This window comes from Panulirus ornatus, chromosome 20 (genome assembly GCF_036320965.1).
Source record: "Panulirus ornatus isolate Po-2019 chromosome 20, ASM3632096v1, whole genome shotgun sequence".
NCBI classification, from domain to species: domain Eukaryota; kingdom Metazoa; phylum Arthropoda; class Malacostraca; order Decapoda; family Palinuridae; genus Panulirus; species Panulirus ornatus.
Genome location: NC_092243.1, coordinates 63,970,713 through 63,991,969, shown reverse-complemented (window position 1 = coordinate 63,991,969; position 21,257 = coordinate 63,970,713).

Genomic DNA, 21,257 nt, shown 5'->3' with positions numbered 1-21,257 from the left:
TATATATATATATATATATATATATATATATATATTTTTTTTTTTTTTTTTTTTTTCTTTGTCGCTGTCTCCCGCGTTTGCGAGGTAGCGCAAGGAAACAGACGAAAGAAATGGCCCAACCCACCCCCATACACATGTATATACATGCGTCCACACACGCAAAATATACATACCTACACAGCTTTCCATGGTTTATTTCCTTGTTTTTCTTTTTCTTCATACATATTCGTCTTATTCCGCGTTAGCAAGGTAGCGTTAAGAACAGATGAGTGAGTCTTAGAGGGTATATTCTCACTTGGACCCACCTCTCCGTTCCTTCTTTTGGAAAATTATAAACGGGAGGGGAGGATTTCCAGCCCCCCCGCTCCCTCACCTTTTAGACTCCTACGACACGCAGGGAGTACGTGGGAAGTATACTATCTCCCCTATCCCCAGGAATATATATACATATATATATATATATATATATATATATATATATATATATATATATATATATATATATATATATATAGGGCAGATGAACACTTCTTTCAGAGAAAAGTGAATCAGTAAACAAATTCTACCTAACTCCTGAGATACATTACCATCATATCTATTACATATTTTTTCATTGTATTCAACAAGCACTTAGTTGGACGAGGTAAATCATCACACTCTCCTCTCTAGGTGATTCTAGAGATCGTAGATTGTTACCAAAATAGTACACTCCAGTAGGACTTCACGGAACAAAGCGTTTTATTTATCCAATTGCAATTTGTTTATAATTGGAGATCAAGTCAGAAAGGATTAGCCGGGTTCGCCAGGGCTGAAATGTCGTGGTTTTAATAGAATTGAATGATTCTATGTTTAAACCATAATATATATATATATATATATATATATATATATATATATATATATATATATATATATATATATAAAACAAAAGTATCTTCACTATCAAGGAGGCTTGCGCTACCCTAAAGCTGCAGTATGATGAGCAGGAGGACACACACCTGAGGGAGGGTCATCCACTATATGCGTCAGCGACGAGGCACAGTCGGGCCTGGAACGGCAGAACGTCCTTGAGATTAGATTATGTCCAGATCTGCAGTTACAAGAACGTTCGGTCAGTCACTGATCTTCAGCCTAAGGCTACTGCTGCTGCAGTAGGTCTGCCGAGGGCGTAACGTCAGTCATACGGAGACGATACAACCGAGGAGTTGGGTCGTTTCAGGTAACTTAAGCAGATTAGATATTCTCATTGTTCCAGCCGTTGAGGGCGCCATCATCATTCGTCTCCTACGTTCAGACAGACAGGCCAGCAGGCTTTCATGTGTATGAGACTGGCCACGCATGTGTATGTTTAAGGTTACGTGTGTGTGTGTGTGTGTGTGTGTAACTCTACTTGTAGAGTATAGAAAGGAAGTCTTACATTTGTAAGGCCCTGATTTCTTAAACATTCTTTAATATCGTAGTATTCTAAACTGTATGTTTCGCACATTTACCACACCCTCGTATAGTTAATCCTTCTTTATTAACTCTATTTCCTTCTTTAGGTTCGGTGACCAAACCTGAGAAGTGTATTCCAGTTTCGGCCTTATATATGATGTTTATAGCTTTCTGAATATTGCCTTATCCATGAGCTTGAATTTAGTTCTAGTATTTGTCAGTAGACAGCCCTCAACCAACCTCCTAAGTGAGATCCTGGCGACAGCTTAGGGACGGTGTCCAATCCCAAGTCTCTCTCTCTCTCACACACAGATTCCTGCACCATATATCTCGCTGTATAATATTTCTATCGAAACCTTCCTTCACTGTAGCCTCTCCTCATTACTCTACATAGATCAAGAACAAAACCCTGTAGCATTCCACTGGTGACGTCAGCCTATCACAGGAAGTCTCCATTAACGTACGTCGTCCTTCGTCCCTTTCCTCTCCTGTCATTCCTGATTGGTGACGTAATTTTTTGATGAGCCTCCTAAGCGGTAGAGTGTCTAATGCTTTCTAGCTGTCCAGGATAGATTAAACCACCTAGCCTTATCTTCTGCTTAGTGCTGAGTTCACTCTCTCGTAGAAATCTTAGAGATTCGTTTCATAAAACCTCATTTTTTAAACCGTGTTATCTCTTTTTTAGGTAATTTCTCATCTACAGGAAGTTCTTCCATTTTCTCTCTGAATATCTTTTCCAATACCTTACAGATCGCACTCTCACCAGGGGAGACTCGTATGTTATTCAACGCTTACTCCGGTCTCCTTTTATACAGAAGGGTTTATTGTTCAATTTTTCCATTCCCTCATCACTCTACCTTTTCTCCATCGGTATCTTCATCAGGCTTTTACAGCTTCGTCAAGTGAACTGGCCGTATGAACCGTCCATGAGACAAGACTCTCTCGCGTTTTGCTGATGTTTCTGAAACCTTCTGATGGTTCTATCACACAAGGTGTTGGGGCTGTAAAAACCTTTACCTCACTCGCCCTGGCTGAACTGGGTGCACCGCTGCAGGGGACGACGGTCAGGATGGTGGAGGAGGGAGGAATACTGACGAGCGCTTACAAGGAGATTTTGCCAAAGGCAGGATTAGGGCGTAGCGCAGTTGAAAATCGAAGGTTATGAAGAACGAGTCGTGTTTCTTACGGGTTTTCAAGTGCTATGTGCGATGACGGAGATGTTTTGTATTGTTTGTGGAATATCATCTAGCAGCTCAAAGCGCGGGTGACGCAGAAAGAAAAGGCAGCTACCTGAGCCAAAGAAGTGCGAGAGAAAAGAGAGAGAGAGAGATAGATAGATAGATAGAGACAGAGAGAGAGAGAGAGAGAGAGAGAGAGAGAGAGAGAGAGAGAGAGAGAGAGAGAGAGAGAGAGAGAGAGAATATTGAAGGTAGCAAGATGTATCAAGCATGAGAGCAGATCAAGTGTGTCCCATTGGTTTTTTAGTGACACCCTTATCAGTATGTCGGTAGGAGTGAGGGATGTGGTAATGATAGGCGTGGTGGTGGTGATGGTGGGGGTGGGGGCGGTGCAGGAGGTCAGTGGTTTAAGAGGAGGTGCAGGCTTATTAGACCTTCCGTGATGAGAGTGGCTCCAGGTTTTACTGCCGTGAATGTGTGTGGCGAATGGGAATTTTATGGCTGTGGGTATGGTGAATAATTATCTTGATTGGTGTGTGTGTGTGTGTGTGTGGAGGAGGTTCAAGTAGTGGACGTAGGGCGAGGAAAATGTATTATGGGTGGATAATTCCATGGAAAGTGTAAGTGTAAATGATGTAGGATGATTGGGTGATCATGTGGTAGGCGGGAGCATGAAATGCTATTGTCTGAATGGGTGATTTCGATTGGTTTGTAGGTTGATGATGAGGTAGGTGGGACTATATTCGCCTTTTACATACCTCCACCTTAAAGACCTTGATGGATCTGTACACGCCCTTACCAAGGGCAGCAGCGCTAGATTCAATCTGAGGCAATGACCATACGTAAATCTCCTGTGGCTTGAAATCAGCGGGACTTCGAAGCTTCGCTGGCCTGCTCGTCCTTGTCTCCAATTATTTCTCCACATATTCCCACAGGCAACCTCGTACCATCTTTTTCCGGCACACATATTCCAGGTTGTCAGAATAATATGAATTCATGTGCAAAGCAATCTTTCTCTTCCGCCAGGCCTGGTCGGTTACGCAAGGGGGCCATACCTCTCGCACTGCTCCAGAAGTTACGCAATAAAAGTTTTAAGTTTTGTCATAAGACTCAGCCGCTACATAGCTGGCGCCATAACCCAAGGAGGAGATGTCGGTCTCTCGCATCGCTTCTGGTGTTGCTTCCAGATCCAGCTGAAGACAAGTGCTGTGTCGCTTGTGACGCTCCTGGTGTTGCTTCCAGACCCAGCTGAAGACAAGTGCTGTGTTGCTTGTGACGCTCCTGGTGTTGCTTCCAGACCCAGCTGAAGACAAGTGCTGTGCCGGGGATGATGTTATTGATGCTCTTCAATGCCCTACTGAAGACAAGTGCTGTGTTGCTTGTGACGCCCCTGGCGTTGCTTCCAGACCCGCTGAAGACAAGTGCTGTGTTGCTTGTGACGCCCCTGACGTTGCTTCCAGACCCAACTGAAGACAAGTGCTGTGTCGGGGATGATGTTATCGGCACTCTTCCATGCCCAGCTAAAGACAAGTACTGTGTCGGGCTGAGGATACCTGCGCTACTCCATGTTTTGTTTAGAACTGGTGCTGTGTCGTTGTTAGTGTTACTAGCGGTTTTGTTCGCCCAGCTGCTGCTGCTGCACTACCAGATGAAAACATCTTCCACTCTTTACATTGAAGCTAGTCATGAGATCGCAAAGATGTCCCAACCCTATTCATATCCAGATGTAAAGAGCACCTATTTTATAATGCCGTTGGGGTACATAAACTACTGAGCAACGAGGATGAAGAGCCGTATGAAGACACACACACACACACGCACACACACACACACACACACACACACACACACACACAAAAGAACAACAGTAACAAACAAACACATGCAAGATGAGGGATCAGAATTGCAGGTTGGTTAAGAAGCTGGATCACCAGGTGGGAATCTGGGGTAAACTTCTTTGATGAAGGAAACAAAGGAAACATGTCACAGGAACCTTCTCTGTATACATCGAGGTGACGAGCGGAGTGCCACAAGGTTCGGTTTTGGGACCATTACTCTTCTTGATCTATGTAAATGTCTTACCTGGAGGTCTGGACTCCCATCTGATTAAGTTTGCAGATGATGCAATTAGTCACGAGAGAAGTGAAAACCGATAAGGATTGGATAAACTTACAAGGGGACCTAGACAAACTCTAAAGCTGGTCTGATATATAGTTAATGAAACTCAACCCAAGTAAATATACAGTAATGAGAATAGGGCGAAGTGGAAGAAGGCCTCAGTATGGTTATAACATAACAGGAATTCATCTCCAGGAGTCTGTGCGTGGATGATATCGACTTGGAAGTCGACATCATCCCTTATGCGTCTCCAGAGTCCTACATTAGGAGAATAGTTAAGACACAACGTGTCGTCAGGTAATATCTGAATATCTTTCACGTATGTGGATAAGAAAATATCTAACAATCTGTCCATATCCTACATAAGGCCAAAACTTCAATGTGCTTCTCAAGGCAAAAAGCTGATAGAGAAGGTCCAGAGACGAGTAACAAAGATGGTATCAGAAGCAAGAGAGCTGAGGTACAGGTATAGGCTTCAAAGAAGATTGAGGGGTGACCTGATAACAACCTTTTAGTTTGTGAAACAGAACGATGTCCAGAAAAAGTGAACATGTCTTCGTGAGATATGTAGGAACAGAACAACCAGAAGACGTAAACTGACATTTAGCAAGAAACTGGTTAAAAAGATGTGCATAAGCACTTTTATAGTACAAGAGCGGTGGATGAATGGAAAATAATGACTGGGACATGGTTAATCCAGACAGCAAACATTAATTTCAAATGTATGATAGTTGGAATGTTCACGAGACGGGGCTCCTGGAACGTAAAGGCCCCTTCCTTTTGTAACATAAATTGTCAATTTCACATAGGTAATTCCATATACACATACGGGTACCCGTGGTGGAGTGGTTAGCGTTGCGGGCCATGATCTACCCATGAGCCCGCGCGGGTGCGAATTCTAACCACTTCAGTTGACCCACAGAAAACCCCAGCTGTACATCTGCGATGGGATGGGAGGGGTTTTTTGCTTGTTTGTGTATAAATGACTAATGAATGATAAACAAAGAATGGCTTATTGGATTTAGGCAGCCTTTCGGCCGACAATACACATTTAAGGTGATTGCAGATACTACAAGAATTGGAAGGTCATAATAGTGAATTAGTTAACTAATCACAAAAGAGCTCAAGATCAAGGTGGGGCTGGATATATCCATGCTTTGATCACACACCTGAATGAGGTACATCTGTACATGGTCAGGATGGCAGGTATATATGAGGGTTTACACAGTAAATATCAGGGTTTATACGTTATTCATTTAGTGATAATTAGTTGAACATTAAGTGATGAACATTTATAGTAATATAGTAGTGTGTGTGTGTGTGTGTGTGTGTGTGTGTGTGTGTGTGTGTGTGTGTGTGCTTCTGATTACCTATATGTAATTGCCTATTAATGCCGTACGGGGAGGGAGTTTTACTCTCGAGGGGCGGCCCCATCTCTTGAAGACTCTCTACAATCATATAACCTCTTGAATCTATGTATGCTGTTTGCATTACTTATGTCCACAGTCAATCTTTTCACATCATCCACCACTCTTATACTATAAAGATATTTCTTAACATCCTTATCTACAAGATTCTTCCTTAATTTACTGTTATGTCCTCAAGTTCCTCTATCCCTACATCTCTCAAAGCACTGTCCACTGTCCGCTTCATCCACTCAGGTGTCTTCCACGGCGGGTCAGTGTAAAGCCTCCAGCCTTTCCTTATCTGTACCTTTCCTCTCTTAATTCTAGTAACATCTTTGTTGCCCTCCTCTAGACCTTCTCTATGGCCTCTTTGTGTTTTTTTAATGTTAGCTGACCAACCTAAGAAGCATATTCCAATTTTGACCATATGTAGGATATGAATTGCTTACTCATTATATTCTTATCCTTATATTTGACAGCTATTCTGATATTTCTCAGCAGATTCGACTAGTATGGGACTACACCGACTGGATAGGGGTAGTGTTTGCTCCTAGTCCCTCTCACACAGAATCTTCAAGCTTACTTTTTGCCAATGCTAGGTAATGATTATTTTGGTGTGTGTGTGTGTGTGTGTGTGTGTGTGTGTGTGTGTGTATGTGTGTATGTGTGTGTGTGTGTGTGTGTGTTGCAAGAGTAAAAAAAACGATACATATATGCAAGATAAAGAGACAGGGCAACGCTAGTGTAAAACTCTTTCCCCGTAACACACACACAAAAAAGTAATCACAGATACCGATAACATACACGCACATATGGACATGGTAAGTGAAAATCCAATACTGTCCTATAAATATTCCACGACGAAACTATCAACTAAAACCAGAGTTTCACACAAACATTTTTGGGATTGCGTGTTCACCTTCCCTCCCCCTCGACCCACCGTAGCTTAATATTTGAATAGTCTCCCTTACACGTCCTTCCCTAAATATTTCTGTCGAGCCGCTACCATGAGGAGAGACCATAAACCATCCTTTGCCCCACCCTACATAAGCATTCATCATCAAATTCACACCCTATAGTGGTTTTCAAATTTTCATACTACACTCCATTGCTCATCTCCGCCACAACATATTACCCCACCCCTCATACCAAGTATTAATCAGGGATAACCATTAATAATAACAAACACCTCCACATTGGATGTTAGCCACCACACATGTTGAACGTACTGCGACAATTCACAATTCACGACACTTAGCTAATCCCCCTTTCCCGATACACAAGATGGACAAGCCTGAGCTGGAGAGTAATTAATCCAGCTAAGGAATCAATTCAGAAGAGAGATAATAAGATTAGATAAGAATATCTATATATGGAAAATTGAATATCAACTCATCAACTCTCAAAACATATTCACAGTGAAGGACTCTTAAACCTTAGCACTAATGAGATGGGATGAGCTGGAGGATTTGGAAAGCATAGAAGTTATTAGATAAGACAGAAGTGTATTGTTGAAAATTTTTTTTTTATGGAAAACTCATATGGAGTAAATGAAGTCTCCCATGTGTACCTTAAGAGTGTGTACAAACACTTGACAAGCCGGAGGGAATATTCAAGATGTTGGAATAGCGTATCACCACGGGGATGGAACACAAATGTCAAGATACTATTTACAGGAAGGGATACTAGGAATTGGTACCGAACCGCAGATCAATATCTCTGTTTCGTGTGTACTTTTTTTTTTTTTCTAAAAAGACAAGAAAAGATAATCGGAATTGTAGCTGATTACACTCAGATGAGAAACTATCAAAGTCAGAGACAACATGGGTTCAGAGAAAAGAGATCAATGCTTGACTTTTTTTTTCTTTTTTACAATTCTACGAAAGAGTAAGCTCCGCTATAGGCAAAACATGAATGGGTAGGCTGTATATTTCTAGACTGCCTGAAGATATCTGACCCACTTACAGATGATATTGGTAGAGAAGAAGGATTTTTCAGGAAGGTGTAATAGGTAAGTTGACCAGTGATATGGCCTATTTTACAAACGTAAGGGTAAAGATAGAGGTAGTGGACAAGGGTAATCAGTGACATACCGAACGAAGCGTAATCGTACAAGAATATGTTTGCTGATGATGCCGAAATTATGAAATTAGTGCGAGGTCCAATATTTCTGAGATAATTAGTTAATTACAGCATTGTTCAGACAAATGGCTTACGAAATTAACCCTAGAAAGAGCAGAAATAGCGAAAGTTTAAAGAGGTCTAATCAAACCAAAAGACGACTAACATATTGAAGGCAACAGACTCACATTCATTAAGTGACGCAGGGGTTGACAACACGCCAGACTTGTCATACTAGAATACGAGGCGAAAAGAAACGCCAAAATTGCCTTCAGATATACAGGACAGTGAGAGGTTTGTGGAGATATGCACGACGTATGTCTGATCTGATTTGTCATGTGTCGCAAGGGTCTGGTCTCCTCACCTGAGGAGACAAATAGTACTGCTGGCAAGAATCGACAAGACTTGGCACCAAGGACAGTATCAGACCTGACTGGAATGAGCTTCGAAGAGAGGAAGGGGGGAGAAATTCAACTGCCAATGGAAATCTAATTTTTTTCTTTTGATGTTAGCTGAGACGGCACGAGCAGCTGAACGCCCTAATCAAGACAATCCCATTAACGCTATGTATATATATATATATATATATATATATATATATATATACATACCCTAGCCTGAGCAAGGTCCCCATTTCATCGGCCAACCCCTAAGGGTGGTTGAACAGCTGGGTTGATTGTGGACCGACTGCTGCAACCAGGATTCGAACCTATTCGCTCGACCCTGGATGGCTCGTGAATGCTTCACGGTCAGGAACGCTAACCACTACACCACGGGACTCCATAACTTGCACGTAGAGGCACGTAACTAGCCTATACATAAAATTAATTGCCTTTATTGCGGATCATATTGACGTAAATCATCAGAGGATGGTGGCCTTCAAACCCTGGGGCAGAATAAAGTATATACGTTGTCGCATACATGTCGTCTCCTTAGAACCTAAAAAAAAAAAAAGATAAATGAAAAAATTCTCTTGACATGCCTGAGTAATAAGAAAGGAAAAAAAAATAAAAGAAGTGTTCTTTCACTTTCATCCACTTGATGTCTTTCCCTTTTAATACCAAAGTTCTGCTACACCACTTATCGGTGTTACATCCACTCCGAATTTTAAAAGTGAATTCATGTCACCTCTTCTTGAGCTCTTCCCTCCTAGTGCTGAGAGAGAGAGAGAGAGAGAGAGAGAGAGAGAGAGAGAGAGAGAGAGAGAGAGAGAGAGAGAGAGAGAGAGAGAGGAGTCGTGGGGTAAGGTGGTAGGGGGTAAAGTGTGTGCCATGTGTTGGGCTGTATCATCCTCCTCATCCTGCCTTGTTGACTCTAACTGATTACGTTTACTCGAAATGTTTGCCAGGGAAAGCAGACGTGAAATAACTTTGAATGAACACAGTATGGCATGGGGGTAAATCTTTCTATCTCGAACACCGCCTCACACACTCAAAGAAGCGTGGCGTGGCGCACTCTCTCTCTCTCTCTCTCTCTCTCTCTCTCTCTCTCTCTCTCTCTCTCTCTCTCTCTCTCTCACAGAAAAAAAAAGAAATGGAGAGAAACATTTCGGGCACCGACCGACCATCCTTACAGCTTTAGATGTCTGGGACGCAGTGGGAATATTTGGAAAATTCTGATGAAGACTCTTACGTACACGTTGGTCTGGCTGCAACGCTTGTGAGCCACTCGTGAGATCCTTGCATGGCAAGCTTGATGCAGGTAAGAAAAAAAAAAAATCGAGAAAGAATGAAAAGAAAATGTGCCGCAGCAACAAGCGTACCTACGCCACAGAGAGCGTGGGCGTAAATAGATACAGGAAGGTAATGGAAGATACGAGTAAGATGAAAAGATAAAGTAGAAACACCAGAATGGTAAAAGTGAAGAAATAGATGCATGAAGAGATATGTGTAATTGAATATAGTATATAAAGATATGTATATGTTTGAGAATGAGATACCAGGTATCTTACCCTGTCTTTTATATCTGTAATATAATCTTTAATCTCACTTTCTTCCATTTACACAACATGGTTTAAAGCTCGTAAAGCATTTTCTAATCAAGAGAAGAAAAGTCTAAAAAAAGACCATGGGTGCTCAACCAAATTCGATTTTCTTGTATTATTTGGCTGCCAGATGGCGTTTTCCAATCGTCTTGTACTGATACTGAATCCCATATGTCACTTTTCCCTTCGTCGGTGCTAGTGTATGATTGGCTAAATGCCATGAACTACAATGTTAGAAAATAACAAGGAATGTTTATGACAGCTCAAAAGTATTCAAAACATTCTTCTATCTTCTAACAAGATATGGCTACTATTCAGACTCCGAGTGATGTATTTAAGACATATATCTGAGGATATTGATGCACGTTTTACACAGGACAGAGTGAAAGAGAGCTGTGTGATGTACAAGGGGCGACGTGCCGTTATTGGACTGAACCAGGGCATATCAAAGTAGCCGGGGAGACTATGAAAGTGCTCATGGACTCCGGTGTGGATAAGAGTCTACGACTTGTGTGCATTTTTACATGGCAGCTAGAGAACTGATGTAAGCGAAAGACGGCCTTTCTCTGCCTGTTCCAGGCGCTACTTTGCCATGGCAGGAAACAGTGAACAAAAATGAAAGAGAAAAGAAGAAAATAGACTGATGCCATCTAACATGACTCTAGTACTCACTCGCATACTTCACAAGAAAACATTTTTAGTACACGGAAAGGAAGTAAAGTTATCATTCAAAACAAAACAATAGAATGAATATGGTAAAGGAACGAAAATATTACAACACTTATGCTTTTATGTAGTCATTTCATTTTTCATTTAAAATCCCCCAGAATTTCTTAAGAGAGTCCCTGTGTTTCTCAGGATCTCTTTTACAAGGCTCTTGTGATCCAAGGCTGCTCTGTTTCCCAGTAGCAGGGAAATGTGAACTCCTTTGGAGTGAGTTGTTCTTTGACGAGAGTGTACTCCCAGTGATACAGCCTCACCAAAGGCAAATTTTCACTTACGGTATAAACCTCAAACGTTTCTTTATAAACTTACGAAAGTATGTCAGTTTCATCTATAAGTTTAGTCCCTTCTGTATGAAAACCTATGCAAGATCAACCACATTAATTACATCAATATCACTATCAGTCAAGGAGAACTACATGTCATGGCTGCAAACGAGACGCACAAATTTCACAGCACCTATTGTCTGATCAAGCTCTGATCACTTCTACTGGTCTAGATCTTCTTGGCTTAACACACGCACACACACACATACACACACTCCGTTGCTGATCCCATGTCCAACAAATTTGCACCAAGCTTATGATTCGCCTCGCCTCGTCCGTAGCCCAGCCTACCAATCAAAATGAATGTCAGATTCATCTTATTGTCAGGTCCTGTGCAATCAGGCGCTCTCCTCACTAACCACCAGGTAGGACTAATTTACCCCCGTCAGCTTTCATGTTCCCTTGCAAATAAACATCGGCAATTAGTTCTACCTTCTTTCTATAAGCCCTCGTCTAGTGTGTATAGGTCTGGTAGAGTCCCACCTCTCTTACCCAAACACTTCCCTCTCGTTTGATGATCATTTCGTCCTGATGCCTCCCTACTCGTCATCACACAGGCAGTACAGAGGTGGTTGTCCTCATATGAACTCGCATCCTAGATATTTGTGTCGTATAACACTCTCAAATGATAAAGGATGCTACATTTCTATGGAATTATCAGGCCATGCCTCGCATAGGGTTTTGAACGTTTCAGAGTCTTTAGATGCAGAAATGTGCAAATACATAACATGAACTTATGATGACGGCGAATATGCTTTTCACGAGGACTGTAATCCAATGATATTATATGCTATTTTTGACGTCACGAGTCATTCGACTGACTAAGGAACATATCCTGATTCATATCAATTTCTGTGTCAGTCAAAGACATCGTTGGTATCTGTAAAATCATTAAGGAAAATGACCACACGAAATTGCTATGATCTGACAGTCTGTTAGTTGAACACTTGAGATCAATATAAGACTTTAAATCGTGGATGCCTACAAGTTCTAATACGCATTTCACACTGCAGTGATAAGTGTGTGAAGTATATTGTTGGCTGCATCATCTGTGCTATGAAAGGTTTTGTGGATTTATGCACAACGAGCATCATCACTCTATCTGTTCCTCCTCATGACAGCTTTAATGGGCAGCTTACAGCACCATGATGTGGCAGAGCAAAAGACAACGGAGAAAACCAGCCAACGTCCTCAAACCGAGATACACAATATAGTTAACATTAGCATTATAGCGGCTGTCTCGAAGCTCAGAAAATGGCTTGGGGGTGAATCAGAAGCCAGGAAACATCATTAGCATGAACTTAAACGTTGCTTGAAGGAAAGCCATCTAGTGTTCTCAAGAGGACGAGAGAGAGAGAGAGAGAGAGAGAGAGAGAGAGAGAGAGAGAGAGAGAGAGAGAGAGAGAGAGAGAGCGTGTAGCATAAGCTTTAAGATTAATTTGAGGATAACCTAATAGTCCAGAGATGTCATCATTATTATGAGCATTATGAGAGACTCCTCCCTGTCTGTTTTCCTTTCCGCCAGCATACCGAGAATCCCCCAAAAGACTTTACAGACAACTGAACATTGAACGGAAAGACCAACGAAATATAAAACCAGGAAATCTAAAGAACGAAGAACCTATAAGACCAGTGAATTCTCAAAAGACCAGAGACCTCTGCGGCTAGTGAGTCAAAAGACCAACTTCCAAGGAATGAAGAAAGAAAAAAGAAGAGAAAGATCAGCCTTTTCAAAGTCCAAAGACGATTGACGGACAGGAGTATCGGTAGATGAATGACCATCGGAGGAGGTAGATGAATGACCATCGGAGGAGGTAGATGAACAACGACCATCGCTGGTAGATGAATGACCATCGGAGGAGGTAGATGAACGACTATCGGAGGTAGATGAACGACCATCGAGGGAGGTAGATGAATGACCATCGGAGGAGGTAGATGAATAATCATCGGAGGAGGCAGATGAACGACTATCGAGGGAGGTAGATGAATGACCATCGGAGGAGGCGCATGAACGACCATCGGAGGAGGCACATGAACGACCATCGGACGAGGCACATGAACGACCATCGGAGGAGGCACATGAACGACCAACCAGTGAGTGATCTTAGAAGACAAGAGGAGGAGGAGGAGGAGACATCATTTCCACGCCGACGCGCGGCTCAGGCGCTCAATACCGTCTGTCTCTTGGTCTGTGTGATCAGTGGTGTCCCTCCTTCCCCACCTGTCTGTTTATGTATGTGGCTGCCGTGTAACAGAAGAGCCAATAACGGTAGGATTACTCAGTTTGATTAAACAAGTCCAGCTTGTTATGACCCGGTGAGAGAGAGAGAGAGAGAGAGAGAGAGAGAGAGAGAGAGAGAGAGAGAGAGAGAGAGAGAGAGAGAGAGAGAGAGAATTTGAACCCAAAAGTTCAAGGGTCAGTGATATCTAAGGTCGCGATAGTGATAGTGATGACAGAGTTAGGACGTCCGTCGTAAGGATTGAGGTCATAAGGTCATAAGGTCAAGGGTCTAGATGGACGCGCGTTAGTATCTCGATGGAGGTCAGTGTCGTCAAGTGTGAATAGTGCAGTGGGTAGAGTGGGAGGTGGAGGAGGGGGGTAGACCCGTCGAATGCCCCCGAAAGAGAGAGATGAGATTAATCTAAGTGAATTTTCTTCTAAGGAATATTCCATTTAGGTGAGCAGTGGAAACATCATATCTGTATGAAGAAATTGCACTTGCATTTGAAAAATGAACATAAAATTCACGTTCATGCCAGAATTTATGTACTATCATGTTATGAATGTTTTTAGAAGATTCCTTTTCTTTCTTTTTTAACATAACATCGAATTCTGATGTCTACATCAAGATAAAGAAACCATACGATCATTTCGAGATATAAGGCAACTTCCCATACGCCGGTGTTGTTATACAAATACGAGAAATACTACTGCTACATGCATTCGATCCAAAACTTGGTGTTCCTAGCAAAGAATAATATGACCATGAGCTCGATCAACATAAGATGAAATATGAAGCATTGTCCTATTTGATTTGATCATCATCGATGAAAATGGTAGATGATATAAATTTCTTGATTCTTCAGGAAAAATTCTGTCGCAATATTTCAGAACTGTATTGTCAAAAAGTCAATGGCAGGTCAACACCAGAAAATGTATCGACCATCCATCCATTGAAACCTTCCTGAATAGACTGTTCTCCTCATGTTTACTGCCTGGCTGTGTATGGCAGGAGGACCCGAGGACATGTTACTCTTGGGCCACCTGAGATGCTGGCCGGCAGCCGAGGTGGTGGAAGCAGGGCAGACGGTATGTGGCCAGAATAATAGTCAAGACGGAGAAGGTAAGGGTGGCATGGCAGTCGGTGTGGTGGCAGGGTAAAGGGTGAGGTGTGGTAAGGCAGATGATGTGGTGGCATGGTTTGGTATGGCTGTAGGCGACTGGCGAGGTTGATGGCGTGATGGTATGTGCAGTTGGTGTGGTAGCAGAGCAGAGGGTATGGTTGAACGGCAGACGGTGAGATGGCAAGGCAGAGGGTCAGGTGGCAGGGTAGATAATGTGGTGGCAGGAAAGAAAGTGTGGTGGTAAGGTAGACTAAGTGGTGGCAGTGAAGCCGATAAAGGATCAAGCTAAGTACATGGAAGTCTGGGGTTGATGTCTGGCCAAGAGCGTGGAAGTGTTGGGGGTGATGTCTAGCCTAGTCCAGAGAACTACAAAGGCTGTGGTCCAGCTGAGTACATTTAGAAGTATAGGGGATCGTGAAGTTACCTGGTGTTGTTAGTAGGACAGCAGCTGTAGTACCAGGGGGGAGTGAGAGATTGGATGCAACCCAGATACATTGATTATAGAGCAGCTGTTGGAGAATTAAAAGCAAAAGAAGAAAGCTGGTGTATAGGAAGGGCTAATGAGCCACTGGTTCAACAAGCAGGGGTAAGATGACGGGGTGCCATCTGCTGTAGTGGCAAGGGAAGCTACGTAATGTCAGGACGAACCCTGACAGGAGAGAGTGGCAGGGCTAGATTTCTTTTTTCTTTTGACGGAGGAAATCGTCAACTGGGATGGCATGGACGCCCAGTGGTGTCAGGAGATCCCCTGGGGGTTGGTGGTAGGGAAGCTCAGTGGTGTCAAGAGATGCCTGGGGGAATGATGGCAGGGACGCTAAGAGGTGTCAGGAGATCCCTTGGGGTTGGTGGCAGGAAGTACAGTTGTGTCAGAAGATCCCTGGTGGTAGTGGTGGCAGGGAACTCTACTGCGTTAGTGGTCCCAGCAGGGGATCAGGATAATGAGGGGGGAGCGACTTGCAGCGTGGAGCTTTATTAAAAAAGATATATATATGATGCATCGATTGCTTCCTAATGAACTCGTGATTAATGTGGACTGAGGTAGAAAGATGAATAGTGATTGATATACAGGCTCATGAAAGCCTGTCAGGCCCTTCATAATTACATACCTACATGAATTACTATGACGTAGATTTATGTAGTTCTGTATATACAACAAAATGATTATTTTCTAGTTCAAAGCAAATGGAACTATTATAGTTAACAGTTAATTTGAGGAAATAACTAAAAAAAAAAAAATATTCGTATGAAGCAGAGAATAATAGAGTGAATTGATTTCAAACTACGTATCCCCGTTGCCCCCCCAAAAAATGATAATTGGATGTAACCTTTTTCCAACTCACAGAATAATAAATACACTAAATTTAACACAAAAGGATATGGGTAAATCTAATAATCATATAGCTATTTCAAAACATATTTCAGACAAATATATAGTTCTTAAACATTGGAAATATTTCATGATTTTTTTTCTTAAATAAAGGCATGAACAATATATCATGTATTTATACATATATATATATATATATATATATATATATATATATATATATATATATATATATATATATATATATATATAACTAATTCCAATTAGAATTCAGTTACCATGTCCCATCACCTCCCCGTACCCCGCAAAGAAAAAAAAATGTGTTTGGGAAACGAATATTTCGTTGTTTTGTGACCATTTCCAACGATTCACATCAGCCAATGTTTCATAATTTACCGAGAAGCCATTCTCTCCCTTCCATGGGACAACCAATAAGCTGAACCACTTGGAGACACAGTTTGACTCATGCCATGTAAGTAGATGATGAGAATCTCTCCAAAGATGTTAATCAAACATACATAAAGTCTATTGAGTACTTAATTCATACCACGAAAAATATCAGCTTTGGATACAAAAAAGATTACTTCACTGAGTATATGCAATTATGCTTATCAGCTAAGTTCAGCCTATTTTTATCTTCATTATCAGGCAGTATGGCCACAGTGTATTGCATCTGCTAGGCAATATCTCTCTCTCTAAAGTTTTATGTGTTTTTCGCGTCTCTCTACGCAATACGGCCTCCAGTTTATGTGCAATAATTCTTCCTAGATTATATATATATATACAATATTTCTCGTTCCTTGCTTCAAGCTCCCTGCGGCTCAGTCCCGCACACCCAGTTTAACTCGGGGAAGGAGGCATGTCGACCGTAACAAGTTCCAAGGTGCTTTAATGCGTCAATGTACCGAGCTGTCGACGGTGTTGGTATACAGTAGCGAGTCCTGGGCTTGATTGTGTTGCTCATACACCAAGTTCTTGGCTGCCCTGAGATGCATGTGAGGTTCCCGGCTAACTTGGGGCTCTAGTACGTTAAGTTATGACGCCCCTGTTGCTGTGGCTGAAACAAATATAGCTGAGATGTGACTTTGGGAAGTGAAAACCTCATGGCTAAATAATAAGTGGTCATTATCTATTATTGTACAAATCACTTGTTGTCACTCCTTACTGCTTTAAGTCTATCGCATGCAACATGGCCTCACACTCTCGCAGAGCTTCTATAGGTGAAGTGTCAAAGCGGTCAGTGACAAAGAAAAAGAAGAGAGAAAAACGTAAAGATCTTAAGAAAAATGTTCATCGATTCGTATTCCTGTCTGAGGAGTTATATTCCAACAGGCTGTCAATCGACCCGTTGCCAGCCTGTCACTGTACTGAAAAAATCGTATATTGATTATGTGTTTTGGTTGCGTAGGCGCAAGGGAATTCTTCCATTAGGTATAGAACTAGTTGATATACCAATGGGAGTGAACACACCTTACTATGAAAACATCGAATGATCCTTATGTCCATCCACTGATAGTCGTAAACTTTTTTCTTTTTTGGAATCTACGATGGTTTTTGTAAATCTGTTTCGCATTGAAGAACTTTTCGGCAGATCTTAGATCGTGATCCAACATCTTGTTCCTCCAGTTAACCAGAAAGTCAGATGTCTCGATTCGTGGCGTCTATCAAAATCCAACGTATGCCAATGGAGGAGGCAATGGAAACTTCGACTATCATCATCTTACTGGAGAGTCCATCGGGGCAGGATCGAGCTACCCCTCCTCAAACAATTGCACGTCGTATGGGCATCATGTACTTCCAGCGGATTTCCAAATCATATATACATATACCTCATGCCTCTGGAACGGTGAAATTAAAACAATCGGCGTGGAACGGGCAGACATTTTCACGGGTCTAGCCCCCCATTAACGCTGGGTCGCTTCTAAAGTTCTAGTTTTTCGTTGCTGGTACAAAGTTTAATTACTGCTTTTATAATGCAGACTTAATTAAAGCTCATTTTTTTGCCAATCTCTTCAAGCATTAAAAGTTGAGCACCGCTGCTTTGATTGTCTGGGAAAATATGCTGTAATCTTTTTTATTCATGTTGATGCATTTAATGTGAACAGTCATTTTGTTTAGGCTCTTTTTTTTCTGATATGGTATAAATCATCATTACATCTCGGTATAAATGCAGTTGAAGTTCGTATATGTACGTTCATCATTACGTTGTCTGTTCAGGTAACCAGTTTACCTTGGAGGCAAACCGGATCGTAATTATTTATCATATCTATCAGGAGATTTTAAATCAAATGAATCCCTCGTCAGTTTCTCTAACATTATTCATGATAATGTTATCAGTAATGCTCAGTATCTTTCGTCATACCAAAATGTCACCTTCCTTACGAGGTGAGGGTATTCATCTTATCGTATCAATCATCGTTATTAACGAATGATATCATTACCTCCTGGTGTACAGTGGTCATAATATCTATTGTCGAGTATTCGACTGCCTTCACTACTACTAATATGGGCGAGATATTAAAATCTATGGCACTCCTTCCCTAACTTTGATATATGCTTCTATCTCTCACTTTTATATTCAACATATAGTCATAGATCTTTGAAATTGTTAGTTATTCATTTCAGAATAATGGAGAGGATAATGTTGCTTTTTTAATCTATATCATCTTGTCGGGTCAACTGCACTTGTCACGTTTTTGTTCCTTGCTCTTTAATTGATGCTGAGCATTCTGTGCACCGTAGACAGTATAGTGTTCCTTCACGTCTTTTGTAATATGATGGGCAAGGTCGCTTTCCAGTACTCTACCATCATTCTTGCATGTAATTACATCTTTCGTGAAAAACCACCACTAAGTTCTTACTTATCTCTGTATTCTTTTTCTACCAACAATCATGCTTTGATTTCCATGTTGAATCTATTCTTCTGATTTGTATCTTTCGCTATGTATCCCTATACTTTTCAATACCTTTAAAACGTATCTTATCAATCTATATATGTCTATGTAATTCAATCATAATCCTATTTCCTTATACAGGAATTGAATTACATGCTCACGGATGTCTTTTTTTTTCCCGTGAAGTCGCGAGCACCAATAATGGAGATCAGTTATGAGGGACTTGTGTCCTCGACCTCAACCAACCTCTCAGGCCGGCAATAGGAGGACGGGGTCACACACAGACCCGTGGAGTCAGTCTTGCCTAAAGGCTTCTAACTCATCTTTAACGGTGGCTCGAACGTTCTTCTTTGAATATACTGTTTTCACCCTTGTCCATATCTCTTCATTTCACCCCAGATACATCTTCCTCAACGTTTCCATGTTTGTTTTTCGCAATTTTTCCATTATTGCTGTACATAAAAAGTAGATTATATATATATATATATATATATATATATATATATATATATATATATATATATATATATATATATATATATACATATATATATATATATATATATATATATATATATATATATATATATATATATATATACATATATATGTATATTCCTATGAGTCCACGGGGAAAATGAAACACGATAAGTTCCCAAGTGCACTTTCGTGTAATAATCACATCATCAGGGGAGACACAAGAGAGAAATAAAAGTCAGTTGATATACATCGATATATATGTGTATATATATATATATATATATATATATATATATATATATATATATATATATATATATATATATATATATATATATATATGTGTGTGTGTGTGTGTGTGTGTGTGTGTGTCAACTAACGTATCATTGTGATGCAACCAACGTGAAAATATTCACCATATATGGAACTTTACATCACATAATGACCACCATTAAATGCATAATGTAAGTCAACACAACACTACCACAATTCGGCCAATAAGCAACTTTATATCACGTAATGTTCAACTAATCACCACTCGATATAATAGTGGACTTACACATAGCTATAGAAAATCTAAGATATTTGCTTACTCAGCCATGCACCTGTTCATGGATTTTTATGACGGCCACAGCATTAGATACAAGACAATCTTTGTATCTATACGAGCGCTGGTTGGTACAAGATGATTGTGGTGACGGACGTCAGTCATAGGAGGCTGGTCTTGGTGGCATGGTGTTGGTCAATTGGGTCACACCTTCAACGGTCGCAAGGCCGAAGAATATGTTAGTGTCATGATGTTTACACTAAGGTGACCACAGCATAGATATATAGGCCTCTCTCCAGGGACTCTTACCCAGTAACTGGTGTGTGTGTGTGTGTGTGTGTGTGTGTGTGTGTAGGACACGTTTGACTGATCGTACATGTGTTGCTGAAGGGAAGGGAAATATTATAGATAGGAATCCAGTGCTTTACTTGGCATTGCTGTCTTATAGTTCTTGTTAATTTAGATTATTCAGGAAAAAAAATGATTCGCCTTTCTTCTCCTCCTCATATTGTATTTCCCACATCCCTAATTCATCAAAGGTTTCGATCTTTGTGATTCCTTCAACATCCTTTTTTTTTTCTTCTTTTCCTCATCATTAAGGGTAATTGCATTAATCATGCATGTCTGAATTTGATATGTTATCCTAAAAACGTGATTCTTTTTTTTTCTTCATCCCATCCGACTCACTTTGTACGCTCACGATATGTTTATTGTATTCAGAATCCTTATAATGAATGGTAATGTTAACACTTACCCGAGCATCGAGCGTCTCATAATAATCTCTCTATTTACTAGTGTTTTGTAACCAGTGCTTCGCGCCAGATTGGTGTGTTGCGATAATGTCACTAGTAATGTATTAAGCCATATTCTTAATCATGTAGATAATACGGATTTTAAAACAGAATTGCACTGTTTTAGAAAACAAAAACCTCTTTGACTACGGCGCTGTACTAAGCATATATTGTAACAATGAAGCGGTAAGCTAAGCAGTTCGTACAATCGTGACTAATATTACTCCTAACTCTCTACCTGTTCTCCTTGGTTGTGGAAAGTCAAGATATTGATAAAGTTTTGTACCTGTCTTGCATACGGTGTTTCATGTTTCTTCCAAATCACTCGAACATTCTGTGTCATTATGAAGGCACTACTTACAGTTCACTATGCTTTATCATCTGAAGAGAGAAAGATTTACGTTTTCTGTCCATTCGATGTGTAAGTAATAACAGCAGAATACTGGCCAGGTTTGATCGGGTGTGCCATATGACATGTAATGAATAAGGCTGGGAAGTAGTGCCAAATACAGTACTCGTATCTGTCTATTTGTCCAAGTGTCTCTCACCCTCAGTCAAGTACCTTCCTCTACCTCTCCGTCCT